The 6,294-nt window shown below is 38.0% G+C and overlaps 1 pseudogene; it reads right to left on the bottom strand.

Moving 5' to 3' along the window:
* Positions 1-392: 392 nt before the first annotated feature.
* On the bottom strand, positions 393-860 carry LOC118838293 (annotated as a pseudogene).
* Between the last annotated feature and the right edge of the window lie 5,434 nt (positions 861-6,294).

Below are 6,294 nucleotides of genomic sequence, written 5' to 3'. Positions count from 1 at the left end.
AGCCCTCCTGTGTGCTGGTGTTGTTGGTCTTAGATCTCCACAGCAGCTGCTAGGAACATTGTTGTTACAGATAACTAGAACAATTCAATTAGATTTCCATTATATACTCAGAAACACATGCACACACAGAGATATGGACACACACAGAAACCTGTAGGCTGTATCCAACACTTTGGATTTTGATTAAAAGAATATATCTCACAAGAAGTAGAAAATGCAAAGTCAAATGACAGAAAAATGCTGAACAAACAGCTTTGTGAAGACTTTTGGCACACCTTGAATTTTTATGACAACTAGTAAGAGGTTATGCTTTCTGCTTTTGTAAAATTCTGGGACCATCTAGCTCCTTTCCCCCATTTAGTCCAAATTTCCAAAAATCATGAATGAAAATTTTAGTTAGCCTCATTTTATAACACTTGGATAAAATTTTCTATGGTATCTGGAACATCATAGTTGTCTTCATTGATGTCTTCAAGCTTGATGACTTTGCTATCCAACACTTGTCTTTGGAATTGTTGAGTTAACTTCCTGAATTTGTTAGGCTGTCAACCCCAAGCTGGCTTGATATTTCAGGAAGCACTTTCTGCATGATAAGTAAATGAAAAAAGGTATTTGCAGAGAGGGAAGCCTGGTTCTTGCAGTTGTTGAAATGAATAACTTTCCTATCATCTTTAATCATTTTTACTTCTTCCATACCAGCAATGTCATCCCAAATCCATTTGTTATTTTTTATAGAGAACTCTAAAGTTTTTTTTATCCTCAGTTGTAGATTCTCTGTTCACCAACTGCTTTCTCTGAGTTTTCCCTTTTCTTCCTCTCTGTACCTGAGCTTCTAACTTGGTTAATTTTTTGTGATTCATGATATTAGACTATGTCGTGTTGGGACAGATGCTTGCTCTGGTGGCCGTAAGAATAATATTTATTGTTTCACAAGCAAGGCTTATTTAAACACCTGAAACAAAGAATAGTAGTCAACCAAATATAATTAAGGAACAAATCTGTTACATAGCATAAAAGCCATGTGATCTCTATTTTTACACCTTCTTATTCCACTGACTCAGAAACACCTAATGCTTTGACAACTTTCTTGGGGCCATTAGGAGTAGTGGAAACAAACCACTTTCCACAAAACAACAACAAAAACCCCCAAACATACTCTCTTCTCAAATTAATGACATTAAATAATTTATCCACGTGAATTTATTTCATAAGTTGTTTAAGCCTTCCGTGTGAAAGAATCAATTCCAAGGTGAAATAAGAATGTATCAATGAGGCTAGCACAAGTGAGTGCATCAAAATAGTGATGAGTAGATGGAAAATTCTGTAAAAAAATGTGGAAATGGGAAAGATTTCACTGTAGTCCTTGAGAGCCAAAAGAATAGAAATAATCATGTCATTTTCTCACGATGAGGGTCCATGTTAAAGCAAAGATGATGGTCCTGGGTGTCAATAAATATTAAGGAATTGAAATGCAGCATTAACAAATACTGCAGCAGCTTCTGCTTCTAAAAAACAAAGAAACAAATATATGGCAGAAACGGTCTTGATCTTGAAGCAATATGAAGTCATGGTACCACAACATGCCCTTTTACTACTAGAGATGATAAAGAGGAAGAAATAGATCATAAAGGTGAAGGATGACAAAGAGTTCTCTGTTGTCTCAGGCTGTTGTGTAGAAATATGAATGTCAAAACTATTTTTAGCAAAGAAAAGATGTATCTTATATTAGACTTTGATTATCAAAATATTCCAAATTAGGGAGAATAGGCTTAATATTCTCATAATTTTCATGGATATTTCTCTCTTTAATTATCATTAAAATTTTACTGGCCCAATTTTTAAAAAAATTTATTTTCAGTTCTCCCTCACTCCAACCACTTCCCAACCCATTGAAAATGCAAGAAATACAATACCCATTATGCATATGAAGTCATTCAAAACATATTTCATCATTAGCCAAGCTTTGAAAAAGAGTAAGAAAATAAAGGAAATAAAAGTGATTCAGTCTGCACCCTGAGTCCATCTGTTCTCTATCTGGAACTGTTGTATAGTATTTTACATCATGAGTCCTTTGTCATTGTGGTGAATCTTTGTACTGATCAGAGTTGCTATGTCTTTTACAGTTGATTAACATTCCAATATTGCTGTTACTGTGTACATTATTCTCTTGGTTCTGCTCACTTCAGTTTTCATCAACTCATAAAATCTTCCCAGATATTTCTGAAACCATCTCCTTCATGATTTCTTATGGCATATTTTCTTGTATTCTGTTACATAATGTACAATAACTTATTCAGCCATTCCTCAATTGATGAGCATCTCTTCCATGAGCAATTCTTTGCTACCACTAAAAGAGCTGCTATAAATATTCCTGTACACATGGGTCCTTTTGCTTTTTCTTTAATCTCTTTGCACAGTGAGGGCATTGGATATGGACCTTGTAGTGATATTAATGGATCAAAGGATATACACAGATTTATAGTCCTTTAGGAATAGCTCCAAATTATTATCCTGAGTTGCTGGACTAGTTCACGTCACTGGTGGATTCACTTTCCCACGTCCCCTCCAGCATTTGTCATTTTCCTTTTCTGTTGGTCAATTTGATGGGTGTGAGGTGGTACCTCATAGTTGGTTTATACATGTACTGTTGATTTAGAGAATTTTTATATGACTATTGATAACATTGATTACTTTCTATGGAAACAGTCTATTCATATCCTTTGACTATCAGTTGGGGAATTTATATTATTTTTATAAATTTGACTAAAATCTCTATATATTCAAGAAATCAGACCTTTATCAGAGAAACTTGCTGTAATCTTCCCCTTCTCCTCCAGTTTCCCACTTTTCTTCCAATTGTGGCTTCATTGGTTTTGTTTATGCAATAACTTTTTTATGTAATCAAAATTATCCATTTTACCTTCCATTAACTTCTTTACCTGTTGTTTGGTCATGAATTCTTCCCTTATCCAAAGATCTGATGGATAACTTTTTCCATGCTCCCTTCATTTGCCTATGATACCACCATTTATATCAAAATCATATACTCATTTTGAGCACATATTGGTATATATTGTGAGATGTTGGTCAAAGCCTAGTTTCTACCAGACTATTTTCCAGTTTCCCTAGTGGTTTTTATAAAATAGTGAGTTCGGTGAGCTCCGTACCGAGTCCCTCCAAAAACCTATAAAAATGGCTCTGAACCAATTCTAGAACGGCAGAACCCACAGAACAGCAGAGGGAAGCAGGGCTCCAGCCCAGGACAGCCTGGATGGTCTCTGGGTGAGGTCTATCCCACATGGAGCTGGGAGCTGGGAACGGAGTGGAGCAGAGCCCAGCCTGAGCAACGTGGACCATCCAGACCAGAAGCTGGGCGGAGGGGGCCCTAGAGCCCTGAATATGTGAGCTGCGGCAGTTACCAGACCCCTCGACCCACAAACACCAAAGACTGCGGAGAAGGTTAGTGGGAAAAGCTGCAGGAGTGGAAGGAGTTCACAGTTCAGCTTCCAGCCCCGGGGGCAGCGGAGGTGGGGCAGCTACAGTTGCTGCTGCTTCTGGCCCCAGGCCCACCTGGTGGGAGGAATTAAGAGGCACATCAGAGCAGGAGTGCAACAGCCTGCTGAAGATCTAAGCCCAGTCTGGACTGGGGGTTCTTGGGGAAGGAGTAGTGCGGGTCTGACAGAGCTGGCATCTCCCCCCCCCAAACGTGGAACATAGAACTCGTTAGTCTACAAGCAGTCATACCCCACTCAAAAACTCAAGGGTCAAGTTAGTTGGTTGGGAATATGGCCAGGCAGCGAAAACGTGCCCAGATTCAGTCTCAGACTTTGGATTCTTTCTTCAGTGACAAAGAAGACCAAAACATGCAGCCTAAAGAAGACAACAAAGTCATAGAGCCTACAACAAAAGCCCCCAGGAAAAACATGAACTGGCCCCAGGCCATAGAAGAACTCAAAAAGGATTTGGAAAAGCAAGTTAGAGAAGTAGAGGAAAAATTGAGAAGAGAAATGAGAAGGATGCGAGAAAACCATGAAAAACAAGTCAATGACTTGCTAAAGGAGACCCAAAAAAATACTGAAAAATACACTGAAGAAAACAACACCTTAAAAAACAGACTAACTCAAATGGCAAAAGAGCTCCAAAAAGCCAATGAGGAGAAGAATGCCTTGAAAGGCAGAATTAGCCAAATGGAAAAGGAGGTCCAAAAGACCACTGAAGAAAATACTACTTTAAAAATTAGATTGGAGCAAGTGGAAGCTAGTGACTTTATGAGAAATCAGGATATTATAAAACAGAACCAAAGGAATGAAAAAATGGAAGACAATGTGAAATATCTCCTTGGAAAAACCACTGACCTGGAAAATAGATCCAGGAGAGATAATTTAAAAATTATTGGACTACCTGAAAGCCATGATCAAAAAAAGAGCCTAGATACCATCTTTCAAGAAATTATCAAGGAGAACTGCCCTGATATGCTAGAGCCACAGGGCAAAATAGAAATTGAAAGAATCCATCGATCGCCTCCTCAAATAGATCCCAAAAAGAAATCTCCTAGGAATATTGTCACCAAATTCCAGAGCTCCCAGATCAAGGAGAAAATATTGCAAGCAGCCAGAAAGAAACAATTTGAGTATTGTGGAAACACAATCAGAATAATTCAAGATCTGGCAGCTTCTACATTAAGAGATCGAAGGGCTTGGAATGCAATATTCTGGAGGTCAATGGAGCTAGGATTAAAACCTAGAATCACCTACCCAGCAAAACTGAGTATCATGTTCCAAGGCAAAATATGGATTTTCAATAAAATAGGGGACTTTCAAGCTTTCTCAGTGAAAAGACCAGAGCTGAATAGAAAATCTGACTTTCAAATACAAGAATCAAGAGAAGCATGAAAAGGTAATCAAGAAACGGAAATTGCAAGGGACTTACTAAAGTTGAACTGTTTTGTTTACATTCCTACATGGAAAGATGATGTGTGTAATTCACGAGACCTCAGTATTAGAGTAGTTGCAGGGAATATGCATATATATATATAAGTGAATGTGTATGTATGTATATATCTATGTGTATGTATGTGTATGTATGTGTATGTATGTGTATATATATATATATATATATATATATATATATATATATATATATATATATATATGTAAAAGAGAGAGAGCACACACAGGGTGAGTTGAAGATGAAGGGAAGATATCTAAAAGAAATAAAATGAAATTAAGGAATGAGAGAGCAACATACTGAGAGAGGGAGATAGGGAGAGATAGAATGGGGTGGATTATCTTGCATAAAGGTGGCAAGAGAAAGCAGTTCTGTGGGAGGAGGGGAGAGGGCAGGTGAGGGGGGAATGAGTGAACCTTGCTCTCATCAGATTTGGCCTGAGGGGGAATACCATACATACTCAGTTGGGTATCTTACCCCACAGGAAAGAAGAGGGAGGAAGATAAAAAAAAAATAAAAGGGGGGGATGATGGAGGGGAGGGCAGATGGGGGTGGAGGTAATCAAAACAAACACTTTGAAAAGGGGACAGGGTCAAGGGAGAAAATTCAATAAAGCGGTATGGGTTGGGAAGGAGCAAAATGTAGTTAGCCTTTCACAACATGAGTATCGTGGAAGGGTTATACATAATGATACATGTGTGGCCTAGGTTGAATTGCTCGACTTCTTAGGGAGGGTGGGTGGGAAGGGAAGAGGGGAGAGAATTTGCAACTCAAAGTTTTAAAATCAGATGTTCAAAGAAAAAAGTTTTTGGCATGCAGCTAAAAAATAAGATACACAGGCAATGGGGCATAGAAATTTATCTTGCCCTACAAGAAAGGAAGGGAAAAGGGGATGAGAGGGGAGGAGGGTGATAGAGGGCAGGGCTGACTGGGGAACAGGACAACCAGAATATATGCCATCTTGGCGTGGGGGGGAGGGTAGGAATGGGGAGAAAATTTGTAATTCAAACTGTTGTGAAAATCAATGCTGAAAACCAAATATGTTAAATAAATAAATTTAAATTAAAAAAAAAAACTAAAACAAAAAGAAAAAAAATAAAAAAATAAAATAGTGAGTTCTTTCCACAATAATTAGAATCTTTGGGTATATCAAACACTAGGCCACTGTGCCATTTACTTCTATATGGTGTGTGCCTAATCTGTTCCACTAATCAAACAATCTATTTCTTACCCATTCCAAATTGTTTCAGTGATTGCCACTTTGTAATTTAGTTTGAGATGTAGTACTGCTAGCCCCCTTCATTCACATTTTTTTCCATTCGTTTTTCTGATAGTCATATTTCTCCT

This window comes from Trichosurus vulpecula, chromosome 1, assembly GCF_011100635.1.
Source record: "Trichosurus vulpecula isolate mTriVul1 chromosome 1, mTriVul1.pri, whole genome shotgun sequence".
NCBI lineage: Eukaryota > Metazoa > Chordata > Mammalia > Diprotodontia > Phalangeridae > Trichosurus > Trichosurus vulpecula.
This window is presented reverse-complemented; position numbering and strand designations above follow the sequence as displayed.